The 19803-nt window shown below is 45.4% G+C and overlaps 1 protein-coding gene across 1 annotated transcript in view; it reads left to right on the top strand.

Annotated features, from left to right (window-relative positions):
* The window catches only part of LOC147703615 (microfibril-associated glycoprotein 4-like), a 742150-nt gene that overhangs the window by 439329 nt on the left and 283018 nt on the right, over nt 1–19803 (top strand). The gene's annotated exons all lie outside the window — the stretch shown is intronic.

A 19803-nucleotide genomic window follows, 5' to 3' on the forward strand; every position in this document is an offset into this window, starting at 1 on the left:
TAATGCGCTTTACAATTGTTTATTTATTTATCCATTTTTATATAGCGCGAACTTAAAAAAAATATATTCAATTTTTCACACAACAGCTGAGCTGTCGTACATAGAGTTCAACATCATATCACCATCCAGCATGTTTCCAATTTGCATCTATGCTCTATACACAAATCGTAAGTATATATTCAGTTATGGCACAACGGGATACTTACCATCTCACATAGCTAGGGCATTGCCCAATTACCAACTTTACATCTCACTGCTGCTGTCAGATCCATTGCCTTAACATTTACATTGCCCGTTGGGTTTAACAACTCCCCGCATTACTCTTTCCCGAGTGCAATGTCCTCATCTAACGCCAGGACGCTGCTGCATGTGGTACATAAATGATGATCTGTAGTCCAGGTGTAGTAGTAGATCCCTCTTTATTAGCAGGTAGATAGGTGGCAAGTTATAAGGTAAGAAGATACAAAGGAGAAACCCCACCAGGAGCGGGCTACCAGCTCCTCAGCCTGAGATGACCAACTGACAATCTCAACACAGTAAAGCTCTCAAACATTCCATGATGTCACAGGACATTCTAATGAAGTGGTAGAGAAAGAAAAGATATAGAAATCATTTACCACACATCCTCTTCCGTTAGCGAACAACAACAAGTAAGAAGTTAAGACGGAGCAGAAGGATTCAGAGGAAACTGTAGACACAAGTGCAAGTCAAAGAGATAATTTGAAAAGCAGGAAACTATAGCTTGGAAGCAGAAACAAAGAAAATTAAAAGAGGCATGTAGAAAGACATTCATAAAATGCACAAATGGTGATGGTTGGTCAAAACACAAGAATGCAAATTACATTACATGCCCATTCACCCTCCTTAATAAAACATGGTAGCAATCCTGGTAAGCCAAATAGGGTGTAACAACCAAAAAACTAAATATGTGCAGATGGAAATAAGCACAATAAGATGTACGCCAGGTCCAGATGTCCAAGGGAAAAGTAGTTAAGAGCAGCGAGGCTACAACTATGTCCCTAAAGGAAAAGTACACCTTGTAGTAAAAATAACAAGATGAACAAACACCCTTCAAGGATGATAATGCACCTAAAAGTACAGTAAATAAGTATTTTGGCAACGGTGCAATGAATGAACAAGCAACCTTCACAGAAAAAGGGTATGCCTTGCAATAAAGACTAGTGCATGACGTGCACTAACAACCTCCCCTCCAAGGGTACACCTAGAAAGGCAACCTTAAACTGTGGGGGGGAAAAAAAGCAACTCCCCAAGAAAGGGTACACCAGAGGATACCAACGCCCCTGAAACAAAGAACACAGTAGCCACACACTGACAACTGTGATGCAACTTCCCCAAGAGGTAGCGCTGACCACGCACAACGCCTAGCCAAAAAGAGTGATGTAACTTTGACAAACACTGACAACCTCCCCTAACAAAAGGGTACACAACGGAACAATGTAAAAATTGTTCAACGCAATTTCACCTAATGGTGGAACAACACAAAAATAGAGTGATGCAACTTCCTGATCATCACTGACAACCTCCCCTAACAAAAGGGTACACCATGGAACAATGTAATAATTGTTCAACACAAGTTCATCTAATGATGGCGCTGATAACGCATACCACAACCACCCCATGGAACTTCAGAATATAGACCCATGGAACTTCAGAAGATGGTAGTTACATACCAACAACCTCCCCTAATAAAAGTGTACACCACGTGAAAAGTGAGATGTAACATCTTCAAAGGGTGAGAACATGACCCTAGCAAACCAATTTTTGGATTGACTGACACCACACTTTCCCCACAACCTCCCCTAAATAAGGGTACACCGTAGGGTACTAACCCTGAGTACAAGAATGGGGCATTGATTAAACACAAACAACCTAGCTCACCAAGCATGATTAAACACAGGGAACGCCCCCTGTAAAACCAAGACAGCAACATCCCACATGAATATATAGGGTACACCATGAGGTAACATGACCCTAGGAACCAAAATTTGGCATAGACTGGCACCACAACCTACCCTAAGTAAGGGTACACCATAGGATTAACATGTTGCCTTAGGAACCCAACACAAACTCCCAATGATAGGGTACAGCATAAAATAACCACATACAAGAATACACAAACGGAAAAACACTCTAACAACCTCCCAAAAATAGATGGAACAATCCATTATGCTCAACATACACACCAACCCACAACAAACACTGAAATACAAATAAGTTGAAGCATAAGCAAATGAAAAAAAAACAAAAGAGTTTAGCTCCGGTGAGCGATTTCTCACCCGAGGTCTTCTTAGCCAGGATTGTCCATAATCTCCGATGAGTGACTTCACACTAGGAAACTAAGTGGGGTGACGTGCAGGCAAGTCCTGAAAAGCAGGCCACGGGATACTCTGCTTAAGGAAAGGACACTTCCAACCAAGACAAGAAGCCTGCTGCAGGAGTTCTTTTAAAGTTGAGACATCCACGGTCCCTGCGTCAGCATTGGAGAGGAAGAGAAACTGAGTGATATGTGCAACTCTATAATGACTCCGACAGTCCCAGCACAGGCACCAACGAAACCGCGAGACGATATGCCAAAGCACACAAAGCTGCCGCAGACTGACAAAGCTATTGCAATCCTAAAATGGGGGTACGTCCGCATGACGCACACCGAATGGCTCAAGGCACGTTGCTGCGCCAAGACTTCTGAGGGCAGCCAAGGCAAGAGGAGCAAAGACAGACGTCATAGAGATATGACGAGTTGCCGCTCGTGAAGAGGTAAGATGTGCGCGGCTTGTGCGCATTTTCAAATTTAAACAGGACGGCTCAACGGTGATAGAGGGGCGGCCACTCATGCCTTCAAAGTTATACGTGCGCACCGTGTGCATTTCCAAATTGTAAGATGCCGGCACAGCGGTGATGGAGGGGCGGCCACTCGTGCCTTAAAAGTTAAACGTGCGCCCCGTTATTAACGGCGAGATCCGCCAAGTCCCAATGACAGTCAAGTAGCACTCAGGGCAAAATTCCTCATAAACCAACTAGAAAAAAAAACACTCACCAACATAGAAGACGTGACTTCACAGATGATGGTTGCTGTGATTGAGAGTGTACCGCTAGCGCAAGGGCACCTTAAGAAGAGCAAACACAGAAAGTGCTCACAGGAGGAGAAGTGCCCACACTACATCCACAGTGGATATTTTGAAAGCGAACTGTCAATGCACACAAGAAAGCCGGAAGGCACAACAGGGTTATCAGGCCCGCTGAGACAGTGGATCTGTAGCTGGAAACAGACAGTCTCCAAATGACAGCGAGATGGCAGTTGAATCTCTCACAACACGAACGCCCAGGTTGCAGGCTGTCCAAGTTGAAAAGGACAATGGTGGGGTTTACTGGGCGTTTCTCTGATCTCCAGGAGATAAACTTACTTAAATCTAGAACAGTCCTTGGTTACCTTATAGCTGAGTTACAGTATTCCTTCTTAGCAGCATAGGTTAGTCCAACAAACGTCGCCAAACTGTGGTACATAAATGATGATCCGTAGTCCAGGTGTAGTAGTAGATCCCTCTTTATTAGCAGGTAGATAGGTGGCAAGTTATAAGGTAAGAAGATACAAAGGAGAAACCCCACCAGGAGCGGGCTACCAGCTCCTCAGCCTGAGATGACCAACTGACAATCTCAACACAGTAAGGCACTCAAACATTCCATGATGTCACAGGACATTCTAATGAAGTGGTAGAGAGAGAAAAGATATAGAAATCATTTACCACACTGCACATACCTGGTTATCGGTCCTGGGTGACCGCAATGGAACTCTCACTCCCGGTTCTTCGCCGCTCCCGCTGCCTCGCCACCACCAGCCCGGGACGGAAGAAGGACTCCAAGTCCGGGCATCCCTTGTGTGGCGCCTGCTATCTACACCATCGCCAGGATGCGCTTGAATAGTGTAGTAGGGCCCTCGCACCGCGAGACGGCCCGTCTGAGCCCGTACGAGACTGGACTGGGCCACCCCTCTGTTAAGCTGTGTAAAGTGAGTCCCAATGTGACTGTCTGAGTGTTGTTTAATTGTTGTTGCTTACCACAGTTTGTCGAGAGGTCCAGTTAGTGTCCTTCAGAAGTATTACAGGGAGTGTATATCTCTTATTGGAACTCCTCATTCTTGCCCATCTCCTTCGAGAAACTTTCTGTTACCGCTCAAAGTATGGGAGAGAGTCCGCCTCCAATTTCAAGGTCTAATACCCTACACAAAGCTTCTGTGCGCACTCCCACTATTAAACCAACTGCTATTGACAAAATGTTACGGCAGGCGATAGGAGCTGTCTCTAATGAGATAGAGCGCACAGAACGTAGGCTCTCCTTGACGCCAATAATTCCATGCTCATCCTTGACCTTGGAAACAGGAGTCTAGGACTCATCTCAGATAGTACATTTGTCGGTTACTCCTGATCCAATGCCACTTTTGGAAAGGACACCTCCTGTTACTGGTGACAAATCTGATGGGGGGGGGGGCAACTAGGCAAGGTGTCCAAAGGAAACAAAAGGCAAATAAGGGGTGGTAGCAAGTGAACCCCTCCTTGAGAGTAGCGCCAAAGACTCAGATTGCAAGTAATACACCTGGTGGAAATAGTCAACAAGCATTAGAGCCCCCGCCATGGGCTACAAATATGCCAAGAGAAATCAAAGAGCACTTGGAAAACTACATCCACTGTGAGATAGAAGCTCTTAAACGACACTTAGAGAAGCTTACACTGCTGGTCGACTCATGGGGGAGCAAAATTGATGCCCTCTCTAACACTCTGGGCAATTTGAACATTTCTGAACAGGCCTCTATACAACAGAGTAACCAAGTGACCATATCCCCCTATACTGCCTACAGAGAACCTAACACTGTAAGGGAGCCCCTCTCTTTAGCTTACCACTCTACGGTCTTGGAGGGGTTTCGACCCGGGGCATCAAAGGAGAGGGTGGACGGCCAAGGCCCGATGACAATGGCAACAGCAATGGGCACGCCAGCGGAATGTAATTTTTCCAGTAAACGTAGAGGAGACTATGGGAATAATGATGACTCTAATAGACCCACACCTAAACCCAATCTCCAATGTATAGACCTGCATCCTGCATCCACTCCTTATACTGTTATTCTAACTGGAGTCCCTGAGTTGGAAATAGATAGAGTGGAGCGTTACCGGAATTAAAAAAAAAGGTTATTTTTTGGTTAAACAAAAACAGACCATTGCTCCTTTTAATTCAGAGCAAAATCCTTTTTGCTAGGCGGGTTAGCTGGCTGGGACAAAAAACAGAAAGACATACATGGGGTTTGCGTAGTGATTATGTTGTAAATGAAGTAACGAGGCGGCACACCTGCGTCGTGTGGTTCAGGGTAATTTATTAGGTTGTGATGTAGAAAACCCAACCATCGTGAACAGGATCAAACGGGCAACTGCCAACCGTTAGATCGAACACAGGACATGTCACCAAGTCGGGCAGCGCGAGCACAGCGCTCGACATGGACAGTGACGCAAAGCACAAGGCGAATATAACACATCTCCTTTCCTTAAACAGAGAATGAAAAGGATACAACAGAATAAATAAGTCAAAAGCTCATAGTAACCTTTTACAAAGAAAAGGTGAAACACAAGGAAAAACAAAGCAGCATCGAACACATTACTTACTCTTGAGAATGCAGGACAAGATAAAACAGGCCATTCAACCCCACATCCTCCCTTAAACAGACGAAGTTACACATAGTCTTTCAAATAGGCAGGAGCAACCTTACAGCGAAGAGGTCTGCAAACCCTATCAGCAACCACATCCTTAGAAGTTTGAGCTGAAGGAACAGACCTAAGCTTTTTTTGGTAAAGTGCTACCCTGCGGAGGTTCCACGTTTGACCATTTTGTAACTTAGCGTAATTGCCAACTACGGACCTTACCTGGTAAGGTCCCCTAAATTTGTTGAACATCCTTTGATTACCCCCAGGTTTTACTTTTACCAGGTCCCCTTCAGCTATTTTGGAAGAGACAGCTTTCCCCATGATGTCGCCTCCCACCTTGTTTTTTTTCTCATGTAGCCAAGTAGGAATGAGTTTAGTGCCTGGCACCCTCCCCCTCATGAGCTCAAAAGGTGTTACAGACATGTTGCTATGAACAGTTGTGCGGTATGGATTAGCAAATTGCTGGAGAAACATATTAATGTGTCCATCACTCAATACTTGGAACACAACCTCCTGCTCCACGATTCCCAAGCAGGCTTTCGCCCAAAATTAGGCACAGAAACGGCCCTTCTGACTGTGACGGAGATGGCTAGGAAACAGATGGATCAGGGCGGCACTGTAGCAATTATGTTGCTCGATCTCAGTGCCGCCTTCGATACCGTCAACACTAGCATCCTCCTTGACCGCCTACGTCACATAGGAATTACAGGGAAGGCCATAACATGGCTCCAATCTTTTCTGGAGGACCGTTCCTTCGAGGTAGTCGAGAACGATGCCCACTCTAAAATCTGGCCTCTTGAGCAAGGTGTACCACAGGGCTCGTCTTTGAGCCCTACTCTATTTAATGTATACCTACAACCTCTGGCAGATATTGTGCGTTCGTATGGCCTAGATATCGTGACCTATGCCGACGACACACAACTAGTGGTATCCATGAATCAGACTAATACCTCCCCCCCCAATCTCATGAATTGCATGGTAGCAATAAATTATTGGATGACATCTTCTCACCTAAAGCTCAATGGTGAGAAAACCAAGCTTATGATTCTGGGCAACTCACCAATTCCGAGCCCTATGCTCGATTGGCCCCCCAGTATGGGGACCCCACCTCAACCTAAGACCCATATAAAGAGTCTGGGCATGTGGTTGGACTCTAAGTTGGACTTCAAACAACAAGCTACTACCCTATCCGCCACCTGCTTTGGCCTGATGCGGATGCTCAGGAAGGTGCTGCCTCTTCTACCCTTCCAGGCACGTAGAATCATGGTGCAAGCCATTATCCTGTCTCGTCTGGACTACGGAAACTCATTATACTTAGGAGCCCCTGTCTCCACCACCAGAAAACTGCAGATTACACAGAATGCAGCGGCTCGCCTTCTCCTAAATCAAGGCCGACGAGATTCAGGCACAGCTGCATTAAAGAAACTGCACTGGCTGCCCATCAAGGCCAGAATTGTGTTTAAATCCATGTGCTTTATGCACAAAGCCATGTGGAAAACTGGACCAGCCATGGTTTGCTCACTTGCAAACCCTTATCTTCCTAAACGAAGTCTGAGATCCAGCTCAGCTTTCCTGGCTACCGTCAACAGAATTAAACGGGCAAGATGGGGTGGACGATCCTTCTCCTGGAATGCCGCGAGAGCCTGGAACTCCTTGCCTGACACCCTCCGTGGCGAACCTAACCTGCTGAAGTTCCGTAAGGAACTGAAAACGCTTCTTTTCACCTAAACTTGGCTCTGTGTCTTTCCATGACTCAACAATGTAGCGCTACGAGGCCTCCGGGTAGTATGCGCTTAACAAAACGCCATTAATAATTAATAATAATGCCCACAGCATTTCTTTGATCTCCTTCTGCACAGGGCGACCTGACGCTAAAGCGAGCTGCATAGTGCCCTTAACAAGCCTGTTTATTCGCTCACAAAGTCCATTCCCTTGTGGGTTGTAGAGCGATGTACGCAAGTGCTTCAAACCAAGAAAAACAAAATAATCCTTCATAATGGCAGAGGTAAGCTGCGTACCATTATCCGTTAACACCATTGAGGGAATACCCTCACGTCGAAATACCTCATCAAGGACCTTGACAGTAGATTCAGCAGTGATGCTTTTCATGAAGGCAACCTCAACCCACCTAGAAGTTGAATCAACCAATACCAAGGCGAATTTCTCAGCATCTGTCAGATCATGAAAGGGACCTATGAAATCAATGCAGACCTTCTGCCATACACCATCGTCAGCAATAATCTTCCCCATGCCATCTTTACTTGCACACACCTGTAACCTCTTTTCAGACTCCTTGCACGGCTGGCATTGCTCGACCCAACCCTTCACCTGTGCATCTACCCCTGGCCACCAAAAATCAGCTTTGACACGTTTGCCAGTAAGGGTTTGGCCTAGATGGCCCTCATGCGCCAGGGCAATGATACGGGGTCTAAGGGATACCGGAGGTATATATTTCTCTCCCCGCACAAGGATATGCTTGCCCTGTAAAGAAATCTCGTCCTGTAACTGAACATAAGGCCTAAGAGCAGGTGAGACCGTACTCTGCCTTGACACCCCTTCTTTGCACATCTTGATTAAGCCAGCCATAACAGGATCTTTCCCCATTTCCTCAATCCATTCCCTCCTAGATATGGAGCTGGGTAAATCACTTTCCAAGTCATCTAAAACGCGACCACATTTTCAGTCACTAACTCCTTAGGCGGCTCTTTAGTGTCAGGTAATCTGGATAGACAGTCCGCAACACTGTTGCACCAACCAGGCAAGTATTCAACACTACATGTGAACTCTTGAACACTAACAGCAAGTCTCGCTAACCTCCCAGAGCAGTTCCTAATCCCCCCAGGGGCTAAAACCTTCAATAGGGGCTTATGGTCTGTTCTGAGTGTGAAGGTGATTCCCCATAAATACACCCTGAAATACTGAGTTGCCCACGCAGCTGCAAGAGCTTCACGCTCTATGACCGAGTAGTTCCTTTCGGTCTCAGTCAGAGAACGCGACGCAAATGCAATGGTGTTCTGTTTGCCACCCCCTTTCTGTGTTAGGACCGCACCAATCCCAACGGAACTAGCGTCAACAGTGAGGATGGTGTGATATGACTGCACAAAACTTGAAAGAATGTTAGCATCTAATATGTTCTGTTTGATCAATAAAAAGGCATTTCGCTGATCTGCACCCCAAGTGAAACCTTTCCCTTTCCGCATGATAATTCGCAAAGGTTCAACCTCCTCTGCAAAGTTCTTTACGAATTTCGCATAGTACTCAACCATGCCCATAAAAGACCTTAATTTGTCTTTGTCATCAGGTTCAGACACATTACATATTGCGCTTACAAGGTCTTTTTTGGGTTGTATACCAAGGCCAGATACGTGGTACCCTAGGTAATCCACTTCCTCAACAGTAAACACACACTTTTCCCTGCGCAATGTTAAACCAGCCCTTGAAAGAGCAGAGAGAACTTTGTCCAGAATAACATCGTGGTCACCCACATCCAAACCATGAACCAGGATGTCATCCTGGAAAAATACTACCCTTTCAATGTCCTTGAGTACATCCAAAATGATCCTTTGGAAAGCACTTGCTGCAGAGCAGAGGCCAAAAGGAAGTCTTTTAAATTGGTAAGTGCCCTCCGGAGTGATGAACGATGTAAATTGCTTTGAGTCCGGATGAAGCTTTATCTGGTGGTATGCGCTGCGAAGGTCCAATTTTGAAAAGACCTTACCTCCACCCAAACTCAGGACAATTTCATTTATGTTCGGAAGCGGAAAGTTATCCATTATCACTGCTTTGTTAAGGCTCCGCATGTCCACACAGAAGCGCAAGGATTTGTCCGGTTTCTGTGTGATCACCACTGGACTCAACCACTGTGTGGCCGCCACAGGCTCAATTATATCATCCTCTAATAACTGCTTGATGATTTTCCTGACCTCATCTCTTGCAGAAAGGGGTATCTTCCTTGCAGTGTGTTTCACAGGTGCTACACCTCTTTTGGTTTTGATGACATGTTGGTAACCAATGGCCTCCCCCAACTTCTCATTGAAAATGCTTTCATGCTTCTTAAGAATAATTTCTAAGTTCTCATGAACTGTATTGCATGCACTTTCTACCTCAACACACATTACAGGTGGATCAGCTCTTGGGTTCACCCTTATGTTAAGCTCATATTGGTGTAACCACCCCAAAATGGCAGGGCCATGTGGGGACACATAAACCTCCCCCTGAGTGACCCTCCCTTTAAACTTAATATTTGCCTCAAAGTATCCAAGGACACCAATGCTCACACCCTGGTAACCCCTTAGTGTGATGTCAGATTTCACCAAAATTGATCCAGTGCAAGATGAATTATCCAATTTCTTAGGGACGATTGTGTAAAGCGACCCTGTATCCACCATTAAATTGATAATAACACCATTCAATTCAAAATCCGCTTTAGGCCGAGATAGGACAACATCCTCTGTTGACTCCAAGTTGCCAGCAGACGTAATCATCATTACTTCTGCTTCATCATCAGTAACTTCACCCTCAACCATAGCAACCTTTTTCGAGCCAATTGTTCTACACATTCGTGCATAATGCCCTTTTTTCCCACATTTTAAACAATCTCTGGACAAGGCTGTACAATTCTTGGAATCAGCTAAATGAAAAGGGCTTCCACACCTATTACAAGATCGTGTGGTCGGTTTAAACTTGCTTGTTCCACTTTTATTAAATGAGGTTGTGGGTTTCCCCCCCCTATTTGTTTGTCTCCCTTGTATTAAAGCTATGCTTTCTGAAGCATCTGCCTGCAAGCTTGCAACTTCCTGACAACTAGTGTGTCCCAGTTGTATTCTTTTAAGTTCCTTCATACACCTATCGCTTTCTTCAGCGACTTTAGCAATGGTAATTGCTTCAGTAAGGGTGGGGTTTTTAGCTGCCCACAACTTTTCCTGTGTTTTTTTGCTAAAACATTGTACGATTAACTGGTCCCGAATCATCTCATCCTGTATGTTCCCAAATTGACATTTCACAGAGAGTTCCCTCAGCCTAGAAACAAATTTATCAATAGTTTCATTTTCTCTTTGAGGGGCAGTGTAGAATGTGTGCCTGCGCATTACAACATTTTCCTGTTTAGCAAATCTAGTATAAAGTCTAAACAGAGCATCTTTGTAAACATCATCAATGTCAAGAGGCGGATTCGGCAAGTATTTAAACACCCTTTGTCCCTCTTTACCTAGGGCACCCAGTAGTAAAGCTTTCTTCCTGATGGCAGAAAACTTTGTACCGTCCAAGGCTATGATATAATTCTCAAACGCCTCACACCAGTCATCCCATTCCATTGAGGGTTCACCAGGGGCACTCAGAAAAGGGACAGGCGCTTGAATAGCATTGCTCACATTCATAGTGAATACCCAGGAGTAATACACAAATCACGAAAGAGGACAAGTTAAACAGCCAAAATTTAAAACACTCAGCAATGTTCGTAATGTCTTAATTTAAAGTGTGTGTGTCACTGACGTTTGAGTAACACACTGTGATGAGGTCGATTTAAAAGTGAGTGTGTCACTGTAAATTTGCTTTCGACCAACGACAGTGGTCTTTAATGACAAACGTCTTAATGGCTGCGTGACACACAAAGGCGAACTTGCATGGAAGTGAGTGTGTCACTGTAGGAAGAATTTCGGTGGTATCTGTTTTAAAAAAAACGCTTTCCCTTTAGTTGTGCGTTTCCCTTTTAAGGCGTTCCGCTCTCCTACCAGTGGGGCTCACTGGTACTGCCTTTCTTTTAAATGTGATCTCCCCTTTAAGATTAATGGCACCAAGGGGGCGCTGTTGCCTGCGTCGACGGGCCAAGGAGCAACAGTTAACGCTCCGTCACGCTTGGGCGAAGACAGCCTTAATCACAGTTCCCTTCACGGTGAGCGATTTTGTGACATACCTTCCGTTGAGGCTTACGTTACACTTCCAAACCGCTTTCTCTTCTGAAAATCTCCTCTGGTCGGGTTCTCTTTCTCGCGTCGTCTTTTCCGGCAGACACTTTTTTCCTCGCGTTACCCTCCGCCTCCAGCAGTCGCCAAAAATGTTGTAAATGAAGTAACGAGGTGGCACACCTGCGTCGTGTGGTTCAGGGTAATTTATTAGGTTGCGATGTAGAAAACCCAACCATCGTGAACAGGATCAAACGGGCAACTGCCAACCGTTAGATCGAACACAGGACATGTCACCAAGTCGGGCAGCGCGAGCACAGCGCGCGACATGGACAGTGACGCAAAGCACAAGGCGAATATAACAGATTAACTTTAGGGATACTAGAGCGGTTCATCATATTTTATATTGGGACCATGCAAGGGAGACCAGTGGTATAAGGACCCTTCCCTTTGGTTATTTCTATCCTCCCACTCCTCTGATGGAAAGAATGGGAGGCGTATACAAAAAATGGGAAACAAGCCCAAACTGACCTCCTGTCAAATATGAGATGGGGCCCGAAACAATCTCGTTTTTTAATATCCCAGTTAGTAACAGATTCAGCAGCTTAGATTTAGTTGATTGACTGGATCCTTTAGTAGAAGCTGCTGAAGGTATAACCACCCAGGCACCACTGCTACAAAAATGTGAAAGTATTGAGCAAGGGGGTTGCTATTTGGGGGATTTACCAGAGGTTACAGAAAATCCGGATGGACTGGGAGCCCCATCGAGTATACGGGGGGATTTCACGGTAACTTCACAAGATTATGAGGGGATACTTTGTCAAATAATTTAGCAGGAGATGGAAACTCCCGACCTCCTGACTGAAAATACACTAGATTTACACAACACAAAGGTTCTCTAATTGAACATAGCAGGTCTTGCTTCCAAGTTGCATCATCCTGATTGTGGAGCTTATATTGGCAACCACGAGCTCTGTCTTTTCCAAGAGACATGGTCTGCTACTCCACTATATAGGCTAGGATATGCAGCTTACTCAATCTTAGCTCTACAGGGCCAAAGGTGGAGACCCTCAGGGGGCCTTTGTATTTGGATTGCCACCCATTTGGGGTGCTCTATTTAAGACCTCGATTCTGGTTCCTTGGACATACTTTGTATTCTCCTCTAACTTAATGACCAATCTAAATTTCCTATTATAAATGTATACTCGCTGCCAGTGCAGTTGGGTCAAACCTCGCTGACCTTAGACTCTTTGTCTTCCTTTCTCTCGACCCTTCCGGAGTCTGTCCATCTAGTTGTTGGAGGAGATTTTAATTGCCATTTTGAACCACTCTATGGCGTAAGTTCCAATATTACAAGTGAAGAAGACTCTGTTTGGTCAATCCCACATTGTAACACTTATCCAACAAGAGGGTGGTCGCCCCTTGTCCTTCAGTTGAACTCACTTACACCCACTTATTCGCTTAGGGCCTGTAATCGTCGATTCCCATCAGATAATCCGGGAAACCCAACCTTCGAAAAAATAGGACAGGCCTCCATAATTGATTATATTTTGGTTGATGTTGAGAACTGGTCCAAAACCCGGGATTTTGTTGTGCAACCATGATGTGAAAGCGATCATAATCCATTAATACTTGACTTGTGTATTCCTCAATTTAGGAAAGATCAGGGCCACCCGCCCAATCCCCTACAAATTTAATCGTAAGAGAAGGTGGTAGAAGAGTTCGCAGGGGTATAATAGCTGCATCAGACGAGAAAATGGCGTCCTTGTATACTGAGATTATCCCTTTTTTAGAGTTTGCTTTCTCTATGACCGAGAACTATCAAGACCAAGAATTAATGCTGATGATGAAAAACAATCATCAGGAGATGTTTTTAAATGGATGATAGACCCCTAGAGAGAGTCCCCATATTCGATTACCTGGGAATCAAATTGAATGACAAAATGGACTGGAGGACTCAAATAATGAAGGATAATTGTTGGGTCTCCCAAAAAGCACGCCCCTAACCCTGCTTAGGATGGACCTGGGTATTGGCCCCATATCAGATCTAATCGCCTCTCGTCCTCTCCTCTTCTGGCGCCGTATTTGGAGTTCGCCAGAGTTAATTAATTATAGGGAGGAACTGAGGGATGTTATGTGTAAACTTGGGGCTACAAATCTACCATGGCTGTCCTATGTCAGGAATCTGTGTTTTTCATTGGGCTGTGGTAACCTGTGGTCAAATCCGGAGGAGACCTGTTCTAGTATTTCTGAAACATCCTTAACTCTAACCTTGAAGGAACATAAACTTGCCCAAATAATTCAAAGCACAACCACATGCTCCTTGGCATCAAGGTTTCTTGATGCCAAGCAGTAATATAAACCGGAAAAGACCTTCAACAGTATTCAACTATTCATTGCAAAAAAACTGTTTATACAATTTAGGCATGGAACCCTTCCGTTAGGTGCATATATGAATAAATGGAAGGGTACAGCTAAATCAGATTGCCCTGGCTGTTCTGCCTTGGAAGAAACAGAACTCCATGTAATGCTCTTCTGTCCTGCATACCATAGGTCTAGATCGAAGTGGGTTCTCCAGCTGCGCAGAAACTTAGGGCTTAGAAACTATTTTGAGGTTTTTATGCTACTTAAATACGAAACACAACCATTATTTGTAGTCGCCACCTCGAAATTCCTTTTTGCAATGTGGTGCACTCGTAGAGGAATTTTAAAGGGGAAAGAGATGGGTAAAAGTTGATGTTGCCCTTTATATCACCTCTCCATTTCCCTCTGCTGCTATATAGTAATGTTCAGAGAATGTGATGACAATAATTGTGTTTACTTTGCTTGCATAGGAATGTCAATTTTTAATCTTATTCTTTTTAACTTATTTTTTTTACAAATAGTCTAATTAATTTTGTATGTGATTTGATATTGTCTTCTAATAGTTAAAAAAAATTAATTATGAGATCTGTGTCTTTTAAAAAAAATATATTTCGTTTTATTAAACCAAGGCACCAAAAGAAAAAGCACAGTACAGAAGAATCACATCATACGACAACATTACTTCCTTCAAGGGGGGAAGGGGGGGAACGGGGATCAAAATACATACATGTCAAGAACTCACAGGGACCGGGGCACATCAAATACAGAGTCCCTAGGAGGCGCACAAACATCTCCCCTATTTTGGTTCCAAAGCCCCCAAACTAACGCCCACTTTCGAGGCCGGCCTCTCGCTATGTAAACAGACTTTTCACGAAACATGCACCAATCCATGCCATCCTTCCAGCCTTCGAGGGTAGGAGGCCGATCGGATCTCCACTGCTGAGCAATATTTAGTTTTGCAATCATGTTACCTAGTGTGGTCCATTGTGTGTGTGCCAAATTAAGATCAGTGGGCTCCCATGTATTAAGGAGGCATCTCCGTGCCTCCAGCAGTACTGTGACCCCCAAAACCTCCCGTATAGTGTTATGGATCTTGTCCCAGAACTCTACAATATACCAACACTCCCAAAGAATATGGAGGAATGTACCCACAAGGCCACATATCCGTCTTCACAGACCTTCTTCCGATAAACCTATCCGAACGAGGAGGGGGCCCGTGGCATAAATCCTGTGTAGTATTTTCAATTGTATAAGACGTAATCGCGCCCGGATCGCCACCAGTTTTGGAGATGACACAGCCAATTGCCAATCCTCATCATCTAATTCTATGCCATCTTGCGTCCATTTATCCCTTAATTCTGTAAGGAGATCCGCCCTTTGATTAATTAATTTCTTACAAATCAAAGAAATAGTTTTCTCAGGTAAATGGCCATCTAAAATCCTATCCTCGAGAGGAGAGGCTTCAGGAATATCCACCTCTTCAATGCATGTCGGACTTGCACATAGCAAAAGTACTCAGTTCCCGTTAGCTCATATTCGACCTGAAGTTCTTCGAATGTCTTAATCCTCCCCTTGCCCCAGATATCTCCAATGGTTGTGATCCCTATCAGATCCCACTTATCAAACCCTCTCGTATTCCAAAGCTTACCCAGACATTCCGAATCAAACAGCGGGGTAGCTAGTGTCAACTGATCCCTCCATCCCAAAGAACTCGTGGCATCGTGCCAGATCCTCACGGCATGCTTAGTGGGTCCTGTCAAATTAAACTTCGCTGACTTAGAATACATTGCCCTGTTGTAGCTAGCTCCAGGGAGGAGCCATCTATCCATAGCATATCCGGGGTCGGCCATCGGCCTGTACGTTCCATGATTGATTGCAGCCAGCTGAGAAGCCCAATAATATCGCTTGATGTCCGGGAGGGCAACCCCACCATCGCACCATGGAAGCGAAAAATTTAGCTAGAGCAATACGGGGTCTGCCCTCCCATAATAAACTACGCTGCAGCCCTTCCACCTCACGAAAATAACTGTCCGGCACTACATCGAAAGTATTTTGAAGGGCGTAAAGGAAGCGAGGCAGCAACATCATTTTAAAGAGGGCAGCTTGCCCCAACAGCGAGAGGGGAAGTTGCTTCCAATTAGCTGTGTCGCTCCTTAACCTCTGTAAAGGGGGGAGGAGATTCTTCACGTACCGGGTCGCCGGGTCCAGCGAGATGAAAATCCCCAGATATTTGAACCCGCCCGTATTAACCTGAATAGGGCAATTGCGCGGAGGAACCGGTGTCCCACCCTTAAGAACAAACAAAAGAGATTTCCCCCAGTTGATTGATAACCCAGAATTTTTACCAAAGGACGCCAACACATCACACACAACAATAAGGGACTTCCTAGGTGAAGTCAAATAGAGCAAAATATCATTCGCATACAAGGAGATTCGATCCTTCCAGTCAGGGGACCACCGGATGCCTCGAATAAATGGCTCCCAGCTAATCCAGGCCGCTAAGGGTTCCAGGGTGAGCGAGTAAAGAAGGGGGAGAGAGGACAGCCCTGCCGAGTGCCTCGACCGAGAAGAAAGTGCGCCGAGACCCGGTTATTAACCACTATCTGAGCGAGCGGTTCAGTATATAATAAACGCACCCAGCGGATAAAGTCAGGGCCAAACCCAAATTTAGCCAGGACTTGCCACAGATATGGCAATTCTACGGTATCGAAAGCTATTGTTGCATCAAGTGAGGTGATTATGGCTGGTTCCTGCAAGGTGTGAGCCCTGGCGATCACGCCATGCAACCTGCGTAGGTTTAGGGCCGTATTCCTATGTGTAAGTAAGTAAGTATTTTTATTGTTTTTAGGTTAATTAAAACCATTACAAAAGTACATTGAAAGCTCATGCATTCAGATAAAAGATTGTAAGAAAGATATATTATTTTTTTTTTAAAACAAGAGAACTTTATAAAAACAATTAGGTACGGGTGTGTGGTCATAGTATAAAGTCTTGGCCAATTTTCAACTAGTCCGGTCTGGGGCTCTCTGCCAGATTTTTTAGTTTCAGTTCCAGACATTTCAAGAATTTTACCAACATCCCGTTTAGTGGGGGAAGGCCTGGGTCAAAACAAGCAAGAACCGCTTGTCTACGTGTGCGGATTTTTTGTTCGTTGAAGGCAGTTTTTAACAGGGCTGCTCTTTCCTCTTTCAGCCTTGGGCAGATACATAATAGGTGTTCGAGATCTTCATTTTCTGCCCCGCACAGCCTGCATTTTGTCCCACAGTCCCTTCTCAACCATGGTTGCAGATGTGGAATAGAGGGTAAAATTCCTAGCCTGTATTTTAAAAAGGCTTCTTTGGATTTCCTGCCGTACCCCAGACCAAAGTATGCCTGTCGCCCAGGCGATTTGTATGTGGACAGAGTCATCCATGCGTGTCGCCTTTGTAAAAAAGTCGCTTTATCTTCCAAGTGCGATTGACTTTTTATGCTCTTGTTTACAACACGCTTGAACTGCACATGTGGTAAAGGAGTTTCCCATAGTTCTTTAAGACCTGTGACAGTCAGGGATTCCTCTAGGAAAGTTTTCGCCGGCAATTGAAGAGAGCTGCTTAAGTCTAGCCATAGCAGATGTCCTATGTGGATAAAGCCCGATTGATCCGGGTGAATCAGTCCGCTAATCACCTTAATCAGCCTATTAGAGAGAAGCTTGGCAAGTATTTTGGGCTCCGCGTTCAATAAATAAATAGGCCTATAAGAGGCGCAGTTAGACTTCGGTTTACCCTCCTTATGGATAACCACCAGCGACGCCACTCTCTGGTCATAGGGCAGTATCCCCTCCTCCCGGGCCTCAACAAACATACCTTTAAGTTGAGGGGCCAGCTTATCCGGCCTAAGCTTATACAGTTAAATTGGAAGCCCATTGGGTCCCAGTGCCTTACCCAAATTTAAGGAGCGGATAGCCAGAGCTATTTCGTCAGACGTGAGGGCGCTATCGAAAAAATCACTGTCCTCCTTGGACAGGCTTGGGAGCTGTATGGCTCGAAGCAGAGATTGGGAGTCCTCCTCCGGCCGATCGGAGACCAAGGTATACACTGTTTGAAAATACGTCGCAAAGCCATCGACTATACTCTGGGGATCGGTGAGCAGCTCTTTTTCAGCAGTAATAATTTCTGGGACTACTCGCTCCGCCCTATCCTTTCTATCCAACCAAGCAATAAGTTTCCCTGCTTTATCTCCCAGGTCGTAAAGTCGTCCCTGCTGCTCCCTGCCGAGCACCCTGGCACTATCAGTGACCAGAGATCTATAATCATACTGTTTAAGAGTCAGGACGTGCAGTTTAGCCCGAGTGACCTCCTCCTCCAGTTCTCCCTCCAAACGACCAATTTCAGCCTCCACTTCTACAACATCTTTATTCCTTTCCTTTTTCGCTCCAGCTATCAGTGACAGGGCCTGACCCCTAATGACCGTTTTGAAGGCTTCCCAGAGAGACACGGAGGAAGACACCGATCCTACATTTTCCAAAAAGCCTTAATAAGATCTTTAGGAAGTCTGGGGTTACGTATATGTCAGGTTCGGTTCAGGATGCTCCTCAGGATGGGGTTGATGCTATATTGGGGGCCCACCTCTAGATCAACCCAAGTCTGACTTTGATAGTGCCCAGACTGTTAAGGTGATCAAGCGGGGGAAAAGTTGGGGTCCGGAGGAGAACAGCTGGGCTCTGGTCACCGTAACCTGTAACCACAGAAACAAGGGATAAGTACTGCAGTACCCTCAACCGTGATAAGAACAACGTAACCAAACCCCTATTACCTCACCTGTATATCTCACAGGGGTGCCTATCTGCAGGAAGGATCTAAGGGCGGCTTCTATATCTCTTGGTGAATTACTGGAAAATACAACACACAGATCATTAGCAAACCCCCTGGTCCCCTCCCTTCCTAGTTTCCAAATGATCAGGCCAGCATGAACACCTACCCATATGAAGGATACAGATAACCTAATGTTGCCCCAGAACACCATTCAATGAAAACAAATGAGCGATCCCATTCCTGGTAGCGGTGGTATGTAATCAACAAGGTCTTTCTCCTCCGAGGAAATGCTAATAGAACGGACCTCAGGGTGTGCAAGACGCGACTACCCCCAGGGTCTCACTCAGCATTCCCTAACAAATAGTTAGCAAAACAAATCATAAACCCAGCTTAAAGCATGTGAAATAGCGTCTATACAGATCCAGCTCTGTACGCGCTTTAAAGAGGTAATTAAGTACAGTACTTGAAAGCGGCACCAACAACCCGGTGTCCTGCGCTAACAGGAGCAAGACGCTTCCTGTACAACCACAACAAATGTATTCTTTGTAGGCGGCACCAAGAACACGGTGTCCTGCGCTAACAGGAGCAAGACGCTTCCTGTGCAAACACAACAAATGTATTCTGAACAAGAGGACTGAAAATGCCCCTCTCGTTTCTCTGCAAAAACCTGGAGTTTGACTGATGTAATGACCCACGGGCGCTTCCTAAGCCCCTCCAGTTAAATCCAAAAACGAGCGGCCACGCTCGGTAAACCCACGTTGTAGGCGCTTCCTAAGCCTCACCAGAATAATCCCAATACGAGACTCGAAGACGAGCAACGCTGACCTCACACGCTGAAGGCGGCGTGTCTCTCCAGCGCTGGACAAAGCTGGCCACTGCCGATAACCACGATGCTGCAACAATTCCAGAGCACTCCACCAAAGGCACAAACAGGAATAATCGGCAGCGCTCTTTCCGCCTGACTTCCTGATAATCCTTCACTGCGTCGCGTCATAGGAGCGCGCGGTGCAAAGGATCATGGGATCTGTAGTTTTGTCATCCCGT

This window comes from Lissotriton vulgaris, chromosome 7, assembly GCF_964263255.1.
Source record: "Lissotriton vulgaris chromosome 7, aLisVul1.2, whole genome shotgun sequence".
In the NCBI taxonomy this organism is placed as follows: Eukaryota; Metazoa; Chordata; class Amphibia; order Caudata; family Salamandridae; genus Lissotriton; species Lissotriton vulgaris.